This window comes from Hyperolius riggenbachi, chromosome 1 (genome assembly GCF_040937935.1).
Source record: "Hyperolius riggenbachi isolate aHypRig1 chromosome 1, aHypRig1.pri, whole genome shotgun sequence".
NCBI classification, from domain to species: Eukaryota; Metazoa; Chordata; class Amphibia; order Anura; family Hyperoliidae; genus Hyperolius; species Hyperolius riggenbachi.
This window is the reverse complement of record NC_090646.1, coordinates 614698266-614716163: the sequence shown is the minus strand read 5'-3', so window position 1 is coordinate 614716163 and position 17898 is coordinate 614698266. Positions and strand designations below refer to the sequence as shown.

At 49.9% G+C, this 17898-nt stretch overlaps 1 protein-coding gene across 1 annotated transcript in view; it reads right to left on the bottom strand.

Moving 5' to 3' along the window:
* The window catches only part of PRLR (prolactin receptor), a 95870-nt gene extending 78741 nt beyond the window's left edge, over positions 1-17129 (bottom strand). Inside the window, exon 1 of the mRNA XM_068250279.1 lies at positions 16887-17129. The gene's annotated coding sequence lies outside the window, so the exon portion shown is untranslated. The remainder of the gene's footprint in view (positions 1-16886) is intronic.
* Positions 17130-17898: the final 769 nt, after the last annotated feature.

The following is a 17898-nucleotide window of genomic DNA, read 5'->3' as shown; positions in this document are numbered from 1 at the left end:
AATGCTGCAGTGCCAGGAAAGCGTGTGCCAAAACCTCTTGGTGCCGGAATGATCAGGGCCGAGATTCCATGACCGCCTAATCTTTGTGACTGCGACTTTGGAGCCAAGGTTGTTTTGGAGTTGCTGTTCTGTAAACTCCCCGCCCCCCCCATTCAGAGAAGCACCCACAGTAAGGCCCTGTTTACACTTAATCAGTTGCTCTCAGTTATAACGAAAGAAAACTGATTTTCAAAGTAATGCCCATGTTTACCTATGGCACCTTTCACACTTAATGTGTTTTAACTGAAATCTTTTTCACAATGCACTGCTATGGAAAAAATGCGTACTAACTCACACTAACGCACACCAACTGACTAAGTGTAAATGGGCCCTAAGGCCCTGTTCACATTATACCGGTTTTTGTAAAATGTTGAAAGCGCTTGTGCAATGATTCTCTATGAGAGAGTTCATATCAGAGCGGTTCGTTTGCGATCCGCTTTGAAAAGCGGTGCTTGAGCCATTTTTGAGGCGTTTTGCCTCAATGGAAGGTATGGGAAAAACGCAAAACGATCCCAAAATCGGTTTGGCAAGCGATTGCGTGAACGTTTTTTTTTAAAATTACATTGTATTTATTTTCTCCGGATTGTTTCCAAATAAAAAAAAACGGAAGCGCCCTGCAAAAGCGCTTACAAAAACACGCACAAAAACGAGCGAACGCACAGAAAATCGCCAGAAAACGTTTTTAAAGAACACAGAAAAAACCACCCACTGCGGACGGACATGCGAGCCGAACGCAATGTGAACAAGGCCTAAAAGATGGATCTGGCTCTGAACCAGATTGTTGCCGGCCTATATGCTTCAGAATGAGAAACACAGTCTTTGAGGGGGAATAAGGAAATTTGGGCGCCACAGAAGAAATTTGAACGCCGGCCCGTCCAACCTAAATTTTTCGTTTTGATCATTTGTAAATTATTGTTTTATCTTTTTATATAATTTTAAAAATTCGTTTTAAGAGTTATAATTTCATAAATTATAGCTTTTTGTATTAACGTTATTAGCAGCGGATAAAAGGTGTTTTGGGATTAGGCGTAAAGAAGGGGGGTTTAGGGTTAGGCACCACCAGGGGAGGGGTCTCAAGGTTAGGCATCACGGGGGGGGGGGGGGCTTAGGGTTAGGCACCACCAGGAGTGTCTTAGGGTTAGACATCAGTAGAGGTAAGGTTCTGTGGAAGAGTATGGTTAAAATATCGGTAATATTTACCAATGTTTTACTATGCTTATTATGATTCTACATATATTTTTGCTTTCATCATTATAGACGATATCTTGTGATTTTATTAGACATTGTTACAAACAATCTTATAAAATCTCTGCTATACCCCGCGCCCTTTTTTCCTGGCGCCCCTATTTGATGTATGCTTGTGAGGGTATCAGCTCCTTGCCTCTCTGTTAGCTCACTTCTGGTAACCAGGAAGTGAAGTAAATATTATTTTGTTACGATCAGTTATTTTGACAGCTCCTAATTTCAAAGTCGGAATCCTGCCTTTTTCAGATGACAAGGCCGCCGTTGAATAATAGCGCGACTTTCAGCTCACGTTAAGTTCATTTTTTTTTCGTAGGGCGTCGAGCCAGAGCCCAGCGATGTATAAATAAAGGAGGGTTTGTTTAAGACACTTGGCACACTGACAAAACTATCTCCAGCCTCTGACATGTTACATCTATGGTATACAGTAGAGCGCTCATAGCGTTATGATGGATGGGGGGTGGAAACACATGAAGCAGCCTGTCTGGGAAGGAGGCGAAAGCCCCTCAACAAATGGGGCACCACAAAGAGGTCTCACCCCCTTCTATCCTGAGGGCTGCCTGCTGGTCACCTGACTGGACTAAAACCACAAGCCACAGTTGAGAGAAGGGAGAGAGCTGCCTTCACTCTGACACTTGTAGGATCAAACCTGGGTGACACAGACTAGGAAAGCCTCTGGGTGGCGCAAGTGGCATTGCCGTGACAGACTTGGCAGCAGCAGGACCTGTTAACTCTCTCTATGCTCTTCCTAGGTGCTGTGATAAATGGCATCCTCTGACAGAAAACTTGTGCTCTGCTCACTTCCAGCTGCTTGCAATTAAATGATGTAAAGTCAGGCTGAACTGAGCAATAATGACCCGAAGAGCAGCTTATAAATGCTGTATGTCCATATGTGCACATTATGTGACGCTCAGCGGGGGCCAGACTAAAAGTCCCAGCATACAATAGCTGATCGTAGTAAAAGTCAGAGTATGCAGTAGCGCCATTGAGCTAATAAAATCAGTCCCAGCGTACAGCAGCTGGCAGTACTAACAGTCCCGGCATGCAGCAGCTGGCAGTACTAACAGTCGCGGCATGCAGCAGCTGGCAGTACTAACAGTCGCGGCATGCAGCAGCTGGCAGCACTAACAGTCCCAGCATGCAGCAGCTGGCAGTACTAACAGTCCCAGCATGCAGCAGCTGGCAGTACTAACAGTCCCGGCATGCAGTAGCAGGCAGTACTAACAGTTGTGGCATGCAGCAGCTGGCAGTACTAACAGTCCCAGCATGCAGCAGCTGGCAGTACTAACAATCATAGCATGCAGCAGCTGGCAGTACTAACAGTCCCAGCATGCATTAGCTGGCAGCACTAACAGTCCCAGCATGCAGCAGCTGGCAGTACTAACAGTCCCAGCATGCAGCAGCTGGCAGTACTAACAGTCCCAGCATGCAGCAGCTGGCAGTACTAACAGTCCTAGCATGCAGCAGCTGGCAGAACTAACAGTCGCGGCATGCAGCAGCTGGCAGTACTAACAGTCCCAGTATGCAGCAGCTGGCAGTACTAACAGTCGCGGCATGCAGCAGCTGGCAGAACTAACAGTCGCGGCATGCAGCAGCTAGCAGTACTAACAGTCGCGGCATGCAGCAGCTGGCAGCACTAACAGTCCCAGCATGCAGCAGCTGGCAGTACTAACAGTCCCAGCATGCAGCAGCTGGCAGTACTAACAGTTGTGGCATGCAGCAGCTGGCAGTACTAACAGTCCCAGCATGCATTAGCTGGCAGTACTAACAGTCCCAGCATGCAGCAGCTGGCAGTACTAACAGTCCCAGCATGCAGCAGCTGGCAGTACTAACAGTCCCAGCATGCAGCAGCTGGCAGTACTAACAGTCCTAGCATGCAGCAGCTAGCAGTACTAACAGTCGCGGCATGCAGCAGCTGGCAGAACTAACAGTCCCAGCATGCAGCAGCTGGCAGAACTAACAGTCACGGCATGCAGCAGCTGGCAGAACTAACAGTCGCGGCATGCAGCAGCTAGCAGTACTAACAGTCGCGGCATGCAGCAGCTGGCAGAACTAACAGTCCCAGCATGCAGCAGCTAGCAGTACTAACAGTCCCAACATGCAGCAGCTGGCAGTACTAACAGTCCCAGCATGCAGCAGCTGGCAGAACTAACAGTCACGGCATGCAGCAGCTGGCAGAACTAACAGTCGCGGCATGCAGCAGCTGGCAGAACTAACAGTCGCGGCATGCAGCAGCTGGCAGAACTAACAGTCCCAGCATGCAGCAGCTAGCAGTACTAACAGTCGCGGCATGCAGCAGCTGGCAGAACTAACAGTCCCAGCATGCAGCAGCTAGCAGTACTAACAGTCGCGGCATGCAGCAGCTGGCAGTACTAACAGTCGCGGCATGCAGCAGCTGGCAGAACTAACAGTCACGGCATGCAGCAGCTGGCAGAACTAACAGTCCTAGCATGCAGCAGCTGGCAGTACTAACAGTCCCAGCATGCAGCAGCTAGCAGTACTAACAGTCGCGGCATGCAGCAGCTGGCAGAACTAACAGTCCCAGCATGCAGCAGCTAGCAGTACTAACAGTCGCGGCATGCAGCAGCTGGCAGAACTAACAGTCCCAGCATGCAGCAGCTAGCAGTACTAACAGTCGCGGCATGCAGCAGCTAGCAGTACTAACAGTCGCGGCATGCAGCAGCTGGCAGTACTAACAGTCGCGGCATGCAGCAGCTGGCAGAACTAACAGTCGCGGCATGCAGCAGCTGACAGTACTAACAGTCCCAGCATGCAGCAGCTGGCAGTACTAACAGTCTCAGCATGCAGCAGCTGGCAGTACTAACAGTCCCAACATGCAGCAGCTGGCAGTACTAACAGTCCCAGCATGCAGCAGCTGGCAGTACTAACAGTCCCAGCATGCAATAGCAGGCAGTACTAAGTCCCAGCATGCAATAGCAGGCAGTACTAACAGTCCCAGCACCCACAAGCTGGAAGTACTAACAGTCCCAGCATCCACAAGCTGGCAGTAATAAACGTCCCAGTATGCAGCAGCTGGCAGTACTAACAGTCCCAGCATGCAGCAGCTGGCAGTACTAAAAGTCCCAGCATGCAGCAGCTGGCAGTACTAACAGTCGCAGCATGCAGCAGCTGGCAGTACTTAGCATTCACAAGCTGGCAGTAATAAAAGTCCCAGAATGCAGCAGCTGGTGGTACTAACCAGGGCTGTGGGGTCAAAATTGAAAAAATGTGGGGTACCTGGAGTCGGAGGTTTCATAAACTGAGTAGTCGGATGATTTTTGTATCGACTCCACAGGTGCCTGGTACTAAAAGTCCAAGCATCCAATAGCCGGCAGTACTAACAAGTCCCAGCATGCAGCAGCAGGCAGGACTGACTGTCCCAAAATAATCTGACAGTTCCAGCATACATCAGCTGGTATTACTAATAGTCCCAGAATGCAAACGCTGGCAGTACTAACAGTCTCAGAATGGATAAGCCAGCAGTACTAACAGTCCCAGCATGTAGCTTATGGCAGTACTAGCAGTCCCAGCATGCAGTAGCTGGCAATACTAACAGTCCCACCAACTAATAGCTAGCAGTACTAACAGTCCCAGCACGTAGCAGCTTTCAGTACTAACAGTCCCAGCATGCAGCATCTGGCTGAATTAACAGTCCAAGAATACTGTATCATAGCTGGCAGTACTGACAGTCTGGACATTCAAACACTGGCAGTACTACCAGTCCCTGAATATTATAGCTTGCGATATTGACAGTCCCAGCATACAACGGTGGTTCTGGGAGTCCATGCATACAACAGCTGGCAGTACTAGCAGTCTCAGCATGCAGCAGCAGGCGGTGTTGAAAATCCCTGCACGCAACAGCTGGCAGTACTGAGAGTCCCAGAACGCAACAGCTAGCAGAGCTGAAAGTCCAAGAATGTCATAGCTAGTAGAACTGACAGTCCCTTCATACAACAGCTGGCAGTACTAACAAACCCTGCACGCAACAGATGTCAGTGCTGACAGACCCTGCACACAACAGCTGTCAGTACTGACAGTCCCTGCACGCAACAGCTGTCAGTGCTGACAGACCCTGCACACAACAGCTGTCAGTACTGACAGTCCCTGCACGCAACAGCTGGCGGTACTGACAGTCTCTGCACGCAACAGTTGGCGGTATTGACAGTCCCTGCACGCAACAGCTGGCGGTACTGACAGTCCCTGCACACAACAGCTGGCAGTACTGACAGTCCCCGCACGCAACAGCTGGCGGTACTGACAGTCCCCGCACGCAACAGCTGGCGGTACTGACAGTCCCCGCACGCAACAGCTGGCGGTACTGACAGCCCCTGCACGCAACAGCTGGCGGTACTGACAGTCCCTGCACGCAACAGCTGGCAGTACTGACAGTCCCTGCACGCAACAGCTGGCAGTACTGACAGTCCCCGCACGCAACAGCTGGCAGTACTGACAGTCCCCGCACACAACAGCTGGCAGTACTGACAGTCCCTGCACGCAACAGCTGGCAGTACTGACAGTCCCCGCACACCACAGCTGGCCGTACTGACAGTCCCCGCACACAACAGCTGGCAGTTCTGACAGTCCCCACACACAACAGCTGGCAGTATTGACATTCCCCGCACACAACAGATGGCAGTACTGACAGTCCTAGCATGCATCAGCTGGTGGTGTTGACAGTCCTTTCACGCAACAGCTGGCAGTACTGACAGTCCCCGCACACAACAGCTGGCAGTACTGACAGTCCCTGCACGCAACAGCTGGCAGTACTGACAGTCCCCGCACACCACAGCTGGCCGTACTGACAGTCCCCGCACACAACAGCTGGCAGTTCTGACAGTCCCCACACACAACAGCTGGCAGTATTGACATTCCCCGCACACAACAGATGGCAGCACTAACAGTCCCAGCATGCAGCAGCTGGCAGTACTAACAGTCCCAGCATGCAGCAGCTGGCAGTACTAACAGTCCCGGCATGCAGTAGCAGGCAGTACTAACAGTTGTGGCATGCAGCAGCTGGCAGTACTAACAGTCCCAGCATGCAGCAGCTGGCAGTACTAACAATCATAGCATGCAGCAGCTGGCAGTACTAACAGTCCCAGCATGCATTAGCTGGCAGCACTAACAGTCCCAGCATGCAGCAGCTGGCAGTACTAACAGTCCCAGCATGCAGCAGCTGGCAGTACTAACAGTCCCAGCATGCAGCAGCTGGCAGTACTAACAGTCCTAGCATGCAGCAGCTGGCAGAACTAACAGTCGCGGCATGCAGCAGCTGGCAGTACTAACAGTCCCAGTATGCAGCAGCTGGCAGTACTAACAGTCGCGGCATGCAGCAGCTGGCAGAACTAACAGTCGCGGCATGCAGCAGCTAGCAGTACTAACAGTCGCGGCATGCAGCAGCTGGCAGCACTAACAGTCCCAGCATGCAGCAGCTGGCAGTACTAACAGTCCCAGCATGCAGCAGCTGGCAGTACTAACAGTTGTGGCATGCAGCAGCTGGCAGTACTAACAGTCCCAGCATGCATTAGCTGGCAGTACTAACAGTCCCAGCATGCAGCAGCTGGCAGTACTAACAGTCCCAGCATGCAGCAGCTGGCAGTACTAACAGTCCCAGCATGCAGCAGCTGGCAGTACTAACAGTCCTAGCATGCAGCAGCTAGCAGTACTAACAGTCGCGGCATGCAGCAGCTGGCAGAACTAACAGTCCCAGCATGCAGCAGCTGGCAGAACTAACAGTCACGGCATGCAGCAGCTGGCAGAACTAACAGTCGCGGCATGCAGCAGCTAGCAGTACTAACAGTCGCGGCATGCAGCAGCTGGCAGAACTAACAGTCCCAGCATGCAGCAGCTAGCAGTACTAACAGTCCCAACATGCAGCAGCTGGCAGTACTAACAGTCCCAGCATGCAGCAGCTGGCAGAACTAACAGTCACGGCATGCAGCAGCTGGCAGAACTAACAGTCGCGGCATGCAGCAGCTGGCAGAACTAACAGTCGCGGCATGCAGCAGCTGGCAGAACTAACAGTCCCAGCATGCAGCAGCTAGCAGTACTAACAGTCGCGGCATGCAGCAGCTGGCAGAACTAACAGTCCCAGCATGCAGCAGCTAGCAGTACTAACAGTCGCGGCATGCAGCAGCTGGCAGTACTAACAGTCGCGGCATGCAGCAGCTGGCAGAACTAACAGTCACGGCATGCAGCAGCTGGCAGAACTAACAGTCCTAGCATGCAGCAGCTGGCAGTACTAACAGTCCCAGCATGCAGCAGCTAGCAGTACTAACAGTCGCGGCATGCAGCAGCTGGCAGAACTAACAGTCCCAGCATGCAGCAGCTAGCAGTACTAACAGTCGCGGCATGCAGCAGCTGGCAGAACTAACAGTCCCAGCATGCAGCAGCTAGCAGTACTAACAGTCGCGGCATGCAGCAGCTAGCAGTACTAACAGTCGCGGCATGCAGCAGCTGGCAGTACTAACAGTCGCGGCATGCAGCAGCTGGCAGAACTAACAGTCGCGGCATGCAGCAGCTGACAGTACTAACAGTCCCAGCATGCAGCAGCTGGCAGTACTAACAGTCTCAGCATGCAGCAGCTGGCAGTACTAACAGTCCCAACATGCAGCAGCTGGCAGTACTAACAGTCCCAGCATGCAGCAGCTGGCAGTACTAACAGTCCCAGCATGCAATAGCAGGCAGTACTAAGTCCCAGCATGCAATAGCAGGCAGTACTAACAGTCCCAGCACCCACAAGCTGGAAGTACTAACAGTCCCAGCATCCACAAGCTGGCAGTAATAAACGTCCCAGTATGCAGCAGCTGGCAGTACTAACAGTCCCAGCATGCAGCAGCTGGCAGTACTAAAAGTCCCAGCATGCAGCAGCTGGCAGTACTAACAGTCGCAGCATGCAGCAGCTGGCAGTACTTAGCATTCACAAGCTGGCAGTAATAAAAGTCCCAGAATGCAGCAGCTGGTGGTACTAACCAGGGCTGTGGGGTCAAAATTGAAAAAATGTGGGGTACCTGGAGTCGGAGGTTTCATAAACTGAGTAGTCGGATGATTTTTGTATCGACTCCACAGGTGCCTGGTACTAAAAGTCCAAGCATCCAATAGCCGGCAGTACTAACAAGTCCCAGCATGCAGCAGCAGGCAGGACTGACTGTCCCAAAATAATCTGACAGTTCCAGCATACATCAGCTGGTATTACTAATAGTCCCAGAATGCAAACGCTGGCAGTACTAACAGTCTCAGAATGGATAAGCCAGCAGTACTAACAGTCCCAGCATGTAGCTTATGGCAGTACTAGCAGTCCCAGCATGCAGTAGCTGGCAATACTAACAGTCCCACCAACTAATAGCTAGCAGTACTAACAGTCCCAGCACGTAGCAGCTTTCAGTACTAACAGTCCCAGCATGCAGCATCTGGCTGAATTAACAGTCCAAGAATACTGTATCATAGCTGGCAGTACTGACAGTCTGGACATTCAAACACTGGCAGTACTACCAGTCCCTGAATATTATAGCTTGCGATATTGACAGTCCCAGCATACAACGGTGGTTCTGGGAGTCCATGCATACAACAGCTGGCAGTACTAGCAGTCTCAGCATGCAGCAGCAGGCGGTGTTGAAAATCCCTGCACGCAACAGCTGGCAGTACTGAGAGTCCCAGAACGCAACAGCTAGCAGAGCTGAAAGTCCAAGAATGTCATAGCTAGTAGAACTGACAGTCCCTTCATACAACAGCTGGCAGTACTAACAAACCCTGCACGCAACAGATGTCAGTGCTGACAGACCCTGCACACAACAGCTGTCAGTACTGACAGTCCCTGCACGCAACAGCTGTCAGTGCTGACAGACCCTGCACACAACAGCTGTCAGTACTGACAGTCCCTGCACGCAACAGCTGGCGGTACTGACAGTCTCTGCACGCAACAGTTGGCGGTATTGACAGTCCCTGCACGCAACAGCTGGCGGTACTGACAGTCCCTGCACACAACAGCTGGCAGTACTGACAGTCCCCGCACGCAACAGCTGGCGGTACTGACAGTCCCCGCACGCAACAGCTGGCGGTACTGACAGTCCCCGCACGCAACAGCTGGCGGTACTGACAGCCCCTGCACGCAACAGCTGGCGGTACTGACAGTCCCTGCACGCAACAGCTGGCAGTACTGACAGTCCCTGCACGCAACAGCTGGCAGTACTGACAGTCCCCGCACGCAACAGCTGGCAGTACTGACAGTCCCCGCACACAACAGCTGGCAGTACTGACAGTCCCTGCACGCAACAGCTGGCAGTACTGACAGTCCCCGCACACCACAGCTGGCCGTACTGACAGTCCCCGCACACAACAGCTGGCAGTTCTGACAGTCCCCACACACAACAGCTGGCAGTATTGACATTCCCCGCACACAACAGATGGCAGTACTGACAGTCCTAGCATGCATCAGCTGGTGGTGTTGACAGTCCTTTCACGCAACAGCTGGCAGTGCTGACAGTCCAAGAATGCTATGCTTGGTAGTACTAATAGTCCCAGCATGCAGTAGCTGGCAGTACTAATAGTGCCAGCATGCAGCAGCTGGTAGTACTAACAGTACCAGCATGCAGTAGCTGGTAATACTAACAGTGCCTGCATGCAGTAGCTGGCAGTACTAACAGTCCCAGTATGCAGCAGCTGGCAGTACTAACAGTCTCAGCATGCAGAAGCTGGCAGTACTAACAGTCCCAGCATGCATCAGCTGGTGGTGTTGACAGTCCTTTCATGCAACAGCTGGCAGTACTGACAGTCCAAGAATGCTATGCTTGGTAATACTAATAGTCCCAGCATGCAGCAGCTGGCAGTACTAACAGTACCAGCAGCATGCAGTAGCTGGTAATACTAACAGTCTCAGCATGCAGTAGCTGGCAGTACTAACAATCATAGCATGCAGCAGCTGGCAGTACTAACATTCCCAGCATGCAGGGGCTGGCAGTACTAACACTCCCAGCATGCAGCAGCTGGCAGTACTAACATTCCCAGCATGCAGGGGCTGGTAGTAGATATATTGATGCAGTAAGACGATAGTAGTAAAGGTGTTATTTATGTACATGTCATATTTAGCCTATGGCTTTACTACTAAGCACGTCACTGACCAGGAACTAGCAGACACTAAAGCAAAAAACGCTGTCTTTCCTACCTCTTCTGGTCTCCTATCTGCCTGAAGTAGGGAAAGCTACTATGATAGCCAGGGAAGGATCTAATACTTTGATGAACCTACAAAGACAGGATCAGCTGCCTATCTGTCTGTCGCACAGATGTCTGTGGTTACATATTTTCTGCCCATACAAGCCATGGTTACAGTGGAATGTATGCATATACTGTAGGTCTACAGTGGGTGAGAAGGAGTGGCACAGGACATAGAATGACAAATCAGTGACACAAAAACGCACATGCAAATCAGTTGCCTATCTTCCCTCAGACTGAGCTGGGTTTATCCTTATGAATCAATTTATTCCACCCAGTTCCAGACCCTTTTTTAGCAGAGGGGAGATTTCACTATAGCCACTTAAGGGAATATTAAAGTCTAAGAAAAAAAATGATTTTAACGTACCTGGGGGTTCTTGCAGCCTTCCTGTACCCACGACATCGTCTTGACCCCCCCCCCCCCCCCCCCCCATACTGCGCGGCCTTGAGCCATGCGCTCCCGCTGATGGGAGCATTCTGCGCATGCACAGTACGTGAAAATTGCTACTGTGCATGCAAAGAGGGTTCCCAGCAGCGGGAGTCGAAGCTGCTGGCCGGAGAGACTAGGACCGACATCGTGGGCACAGGAGGACTCCAGGGGGCTGCAAGAAGTCCCAGGTAGGTTAAAATCATTTTTTTTTCCAGACTTAAATATTCCTTTAATGAACACATAGGATAAACATCACATGACTCCTCAGTACATTTCAGCCTCCATGCATCAGAGTGTCTCTTGCAGCTAGCACATTAATCATTGCATGGAGAACATTTGGGCAGGACACCTTTGATTAAAGGGTGTGGGTTACAATCATCCCAAAATAGAGATATAAATAATTACTTAAAGATCGGCAAGACACATACACTGCTAGTCCACGCTGACATCACGCCAACATTTACATGTTTACGTCACGAGGTTTGATGGTGTACAGGAAGGTAACTCACGGCAACCAGAATTCCCTGTAACTATACATCTGTAACGCGTGACAGCTGATTGGTTGCTGCGGGTTGTTGTTGCGCTTTGCCTTATTAAACAAGAATGTGGAAGCCAACAAAGCAGTAAATCCAGCTATCCTGAGATACCTAGTAATTGTAGCCATGGATGTCATCCTTGCGTTGAATGACATCCATGGCTACAATTACTAGGTAATGCCAATGATGTTGATCCAGGGATTTTATCTGATTGCCATCTGGAGTCGGGAAGGAATTTTTACCTTGTAAGGGTTTTTTCGCCTTCCTCTGGATCAACAGGGATATGTGAGGGAGCAGGGTGGAGTTGTACTTTGTACTGGTTGAACTCGATGGACGTATGTCTTTTTTCAACCAAAGTAACTATGTAACTATGTAACTATGTAACACCAGAGAAATACCTACAGTGAGACACAAGAAAAAACATCCAAATGCTGCACAACCGTCATTAGACGTGAGACACTTAAGGGCCCGTTTCCACTATCGCGAATCCGCATGCGTTGTCTGCATGCAGATTTGCATAGCCAATAGAGGTGGATGGAACTGTATCCAATTGTCAGTTTTCCTGAGCGTTTTTCTGTGCAGGAATTTTCTGCACGGCGGAGCTCTCAGAATTCGCTTGCATGTGGAATGCATGCGAATTGCACGCAATGTATTTAATAGGGAAATCACGTGCGTTTTTGGCATGTGTTTTTCCCCGCAATTCCGCATGCGATTTTGCATAGGAACCAATGTTAATTCACACAGGCAGTGACATGGTTAAAATCGCATGCGAAATCGCGGTAAAAAACGCATGTGAAATTGCACCCGCATGCGATTTCGTCCGCGGTGATTTTCCGGCGATTCAGCACCGCTATAGTGGAAACAGGCCCTAAGGGGGACTCTAGGAAATGGAATTCCACAGGAACACTACCAAGCCTGATGAAAACATGTGCAATATCTGCAGGGGGTTTGTATGCTTTGCTTTCCTCCAACACCTCAAAAACATACAGACAAGTTAACTGGCTCTTTAACCGATTCCGGCCCGACGCAGTACAAATCTACGGCGGGCAGGGGGCGCTGCGGTCCTGACCGGACGTATCTTCTACGTCCCATTGACCGCACGCCCCCACCATTCCCGTCGCGTTCAACCCGCCGAAATTCGCATGCTCTGCCGCCTCTATGACGGCAGAGCACTGTGAGCTGGGCAGGAGCCTTTTTCATTGGCTCCTGGCCCTGTCTTTCATGGGAGCCGCTCCAATTGGCTTACATGGGAAAACAGGGTCAGGAGCCAATGAGAGCGGCTCCTGACCCGCTCACATGACTCTTCCGTCATAGAGACGGAAGAGTCTGTATCCTGGGGGTCCCGGCGAGCGGCCATGAGGGCGGTTGCGGCGATTCGTCGGGAATCCTTCGGGATTGGACCAGCGGTCTCTGGTCCTTAGGTGCCCGGAGACCGCTGGTCCGAAAGTGGTTAAAGTTGGACTTAAAGCTAATGGGAATTGAAAAAAAAATCAACTAGATACTTACCCAAGGAGAAAGAAGGCTCTGGGTCCTATAGAGTCTTCCCGCTTCTCTCAAGGTCTCCCGAGCGCTCCCAAAGAGGGGCAGCTCCATACTGCGAGAGAGCATGCTAGCGCAGGCGCAGTACGGAGCCGCCCGTCTTTGGGAGCACTCAGAATCCCGAAGACTTCCGAAGCCTTCTTCGGCGGTAGAAAGCAGTATTTGGCCAATTGGCCAACTGCTGGGAGAGCCAGCGCTGGAATGCAGGTACCGTGAGAGGATTACGGGCGCTCGATTGTGAGACTGATGTTTAGCGGATCAGATCTTTGAGATCCCTAACGACTCCTGAACAAAGTACCGCGACCGCTTGAATCCTCGTTCGCGCCTGTTCGCCGTTGCGTGTTCCCGCAAAATGGATCCGGGACCCTTCGCTGTCGGGGGATGTTGCTGGGATCAATGTTCCTGCGTCGTTAGGGCAGTATTAAGCTTAAGACTATGGCAGGGACACAAGACATATGGCAAGGATTAGACTGTAAACTCCTCTGAGAGAATCAGTGATGATCATTTCTTGGAGAACTCATGGAGAAGCATGCGATTTATTTGATCAGCTAATAGATTTGCACAATGACTTTGTATCCTGTAGACTGCTTTGGATACCAGTGCGCTATAATAATAATCAGCGTCAAAATGAACTTGGAGTCTGGAGAAGGAAAACTTTGGTTTTTGAGAATAATAATAATAATAACAACATTTGTATAGAGCTTTTCTCCTGTTGGACTCAAAGCACTGAAGAGCTGCAGCCACTAAGGGGGCGCTCAAGAGGCCTCCCTGCAGTGTAACGGAGTTGTGCCCAAGGACTTCTTACTGAATAGGTACTAACCCTAGCCAGCATTCAAACTCTGGTTTCCCATGTCAAAGGCAGAGCCCTTAACCAGTACACTATCCAGCCACCACTGAGTACTGAGACTCAGTAAGGACTCATAACTTAAGATAAGTTAGTGACATCACACTACACAGCTGTCATTAGCAGTTTGACACAGGGAACATAGAATTCAATAAAGTCATCTCTAATAACTTGAAAACTGGAACAGGAAGACTTTGGGTTACCATAGACCGAGATCCAGTGATGACTCACTGAATTCTGACTTATGCTAGCGAGTGCACACTTCGTACCAGTTATTAGCAATTCAATAACACAGAGAGGGTTAATCTAGGTAATATGAGATTGAATAAGAATTCTCCGCAGGAGGAGGTAAAATGTGGTTTCTCAACCCTGCTATACAGTAATAACACAGAAAGTGGAACAGGAAGACTTTGGCTTGGGAGTGCTTAGTTTCAGGAATGACTCAGACTCATTAGAGAGTCTTGAGTGATTAATTTAGTGTCCCCACACTACCTAACTGTCACTTGTGAGGGAATAACTAAATTAGGGGTAGTCTTGGAGACAAGGGAGTTTGGTTTACAGATAGATCTATTTGGGCAGCACGGTGGAGTAGTGGTTAGCGCTCTCGCCTTGCAACGCTGGATCGAATCCCAGCTGGTCCCCGGTTCAAATCCCAGCCAGGTCAACATCTGCAGAGAGTCTGTATGTTCTCCCTGTGTCTGTGTGGGTTTACTCCAGGCCCTCTGATTTCCTCCCACATCCCAAAAACATATAGATAAGTTAATTGGCTTCCCCCTAAATTGGCCCTAGACTACGATACATACACTACACGATACAGACATAGCCATATGACTGTGGTAGGGATTAGATTGTGAGCCCCTCTGAGGGACAGATAGTGACAAGACAATATATACTCTGTACAGCGCTGCGGAAGATGTTGCCAATATATAAATACTAAATAATAATAACATCTCAGAAAATGAAGTAGGAAGACTTTGAGCCATGAGTCAGTAGCTAAAGATTATGGGGCCCCATAGCAAATTCTAGGCATTCTTGAGCAATGCCACATGCCCTACCCTATCTATATGAGTAACTGGGCAATTTGAAGTCTCATGCGATCTACACTGCATGTAGTCCATGGGCACTTAGACACATTCGTAGGGTGGAGGAACGCAAGAAAGTTAATGGTGAATACATCAAGTACCTGCTGGACCCCCTCTGCTCCAGGTCCCCATAGCGGCTCCTATGACTATCGCTACGCCCTTGTGACACCACTGGAGTCATTCCATAATAAGGTGTTAAGTTAGCAAACAAACATCCTATGGCGTGCCATATTTGTCGTTGGATAGCCAATCTCAATGCTAAATCTGTAGAATCTGTAGAAGCAACAGTTTGAAGTTCTTGCTTTTAAGAAGTTGATTTCATTAAAGTTTAGAGCCCATCAAAGCTATTTTACAGCATGCTTACAAATGAAGTTTAGAGCCCTATCTTAACTATTCCGAAGCCTGATCCAAACTAACCGTCATGGGCAGTGTGTCAGATTTTCCATGAGGAACAATTAGTCTATATTTTGGAGAAGCTTGCAATAAAATGACATGCAAGCTGAGAAACACCACCGTGCCAGTACCAAGCACATGGCCACTACTAGCATCATGAAAGGGTGTTATAGTTATGGTGGACACCTGACCGCTTGGAGCCAGCTTATGACAGGTGCCTGGCGCGCACGCAGCATATAGAAGTGTACGGACAAGAAACTGGCAGACTCCTGAAACTCTAGTGTGTCAGCCACAGGATACCCCCTCTTGACTGAACTCCAAACACAACCTCCAAGTGACAGCAGAGCCATAGAACATATATTGGTTTAACTGTGCCCCCTATCCAACCCACCTCTGAATCAACAACATCATGACAATCTCCGACTATACAACGCCATCCGTGCCTTGCTAGACACAATGCACAGATTGCCGTAGGAAGGCAGGTCCTCTCCATAAATGGAGCTGGAGAAAGCTTACTCTCAGTCAGGGAGAAAATTACTCCCTGGTAGCCATCTCCTTCCTCTGGATTAAGGTCCAGAGAGGCTCGAGTGGTTGGACCTGATGGACACCTCTTTCTCTTTTCAGCCTATAAGCAGTTGAAGAGGAGCTGGGGTAGGAAGCAGTGCCTGGCAGATGAGGGGTTATTGAGCATAATGCCATGCATGAAAGCAGCACGTCGTGCATTAATGCATGGTTAGGTTTTCCGTAGCACACAGCCCTGCTGCCTTTTTTTCTGTGCATGGCTTCCCTATTTTCCAGCACGGCGAATGTAATTTGCTATGACACTTGGCTGCCGTGCATCACAACGAACAACGGAGGAACACGACATTCCACCGTGCCGAGGTCACCAAGCCGGACTAAGAAAGTACTTGTCATTTTCAGTCAGTCTTTAAATGAAAATGCCAAGCTAGGCTTGCCAGATCCCTTTACCCCTGGCTGGCTCGCTGAACAAACTCCTGAAAGGTTCCTGACCCTTCACACCAACTTATCTCTAATGAATTAGAATGACAGGAGAGTGGCTTAAACCTTTCGAAACATCTGCGACTCTTTGCGCTCTACTTGTAGGCGCACGGTCTCCCGAATCCGCTCGAATTATTTGGATCGAGCGATCTTACGATTAAGGCTGGCTCTGTTTCGATGACAAGCTAAAGCGATCACCTTCCAGCGTCAGAAGGGTTTGTTGAAATGTTCCAATCGATTGAGATATCTCCGCCACCAATCAAGTGATCGCTCTTGCCTCATTTCTCTCCAAAGGGATTAATCGTCCCCTTCAGCACGTCCGAACCCTCGCCTAGTCGAGAAGAAAAGTTACAGTAGGGTGGGTGTGTTATCCCTCGCTACTTGTCATTGCCTGTGACACATCTAAGGGGCACTTCAACTCTGAGAACAAAAGTGGCTTAATGGTGCAAGTACATCAGTGAAGAAAATCAGGAACAAACCTCAAAACATAAAAATCTGGTACTGTCCCTTGAAAGTGGGGGACAGCTGGTACCTAGGCAGCTGCGTTACGATGTAATCAGCATATAGGCAGTGATTACCTGTCCACAGGCAGCACAGGGCAGCGTTTTCTGTGCATTTTCACATATTCCCAGGCAGCATCCAGGTCTGTACTCCCCATATTGTGTGCCTCAGTATGCAGGGACTGATCCGCAGCCAGATCCAGTATAGAGAATAGAGATCTGGAGGCGTCTGTGCCTCCTCTATAGACAGCTTGTCCCTCCTGTTTCCCAGGCTGTTTCTCCCTGCAGTAATCCAGCACCCAGCTCACATTCCCAGCTTCTCCTGGCAGTCTTGTTGCTTAAAAGCCTCCAGTCCACATCCTCAGTGTGTCCCACCCCATTCAGTAGTACGTCACACACACACAGGCTGTGTGAGCTGCCAGCAAAGGCTGGGCCTGCCTCCATGCACTGTAATCTGCTGCCTGTCTGTGCCTGAGACTGGAAACACACTGACACTTTGTGATTTACAGGAGATAAGGCCCAGCTTCCACTGCAGTGATGGGGGGCCTGCACGCAGGCATGCTGCTTCACATGGATGGCAATCCAATACAAACAAATGCTTCGATAATCCGCAAACTTCTGATTCTCCTTGGAGAGCAATTCCATACAAAATTGGCCATTAAGCAATTCTGGTATATTTTAGTTATGTTTTACCTCATGAGGTAAATTATAAAGTAATTTGCATTAAATTTACTGAAAACAGCTATTCTCATGGAAATTAGGGGGCATGTTACAAATCAGTTTTAGGCCTCGTTCACATCATTTAGCGCAGATGACTGTGCGATCGGAACGCAACGCGTCCAATCGCACGCCATCTGCGCTCCTATGCGCTGCGCTGCAGATCCCATTCATTACAATGAATGGGATCTGCGCTGCGATTCCCAAAAATGCGTGCAGCACGCGATAGCGCAATCGCGCTGCCACGCAGCGCATATGATGGGAACGGTAGAAGGGCTGTCTATGCCCTTCTACCGTTCTTGCGTGTCGCACACTATACGCGCTGCCAAAATGCACACGGCAGCGCGTATAGTCTGAACGAAGCCTTAGGGCC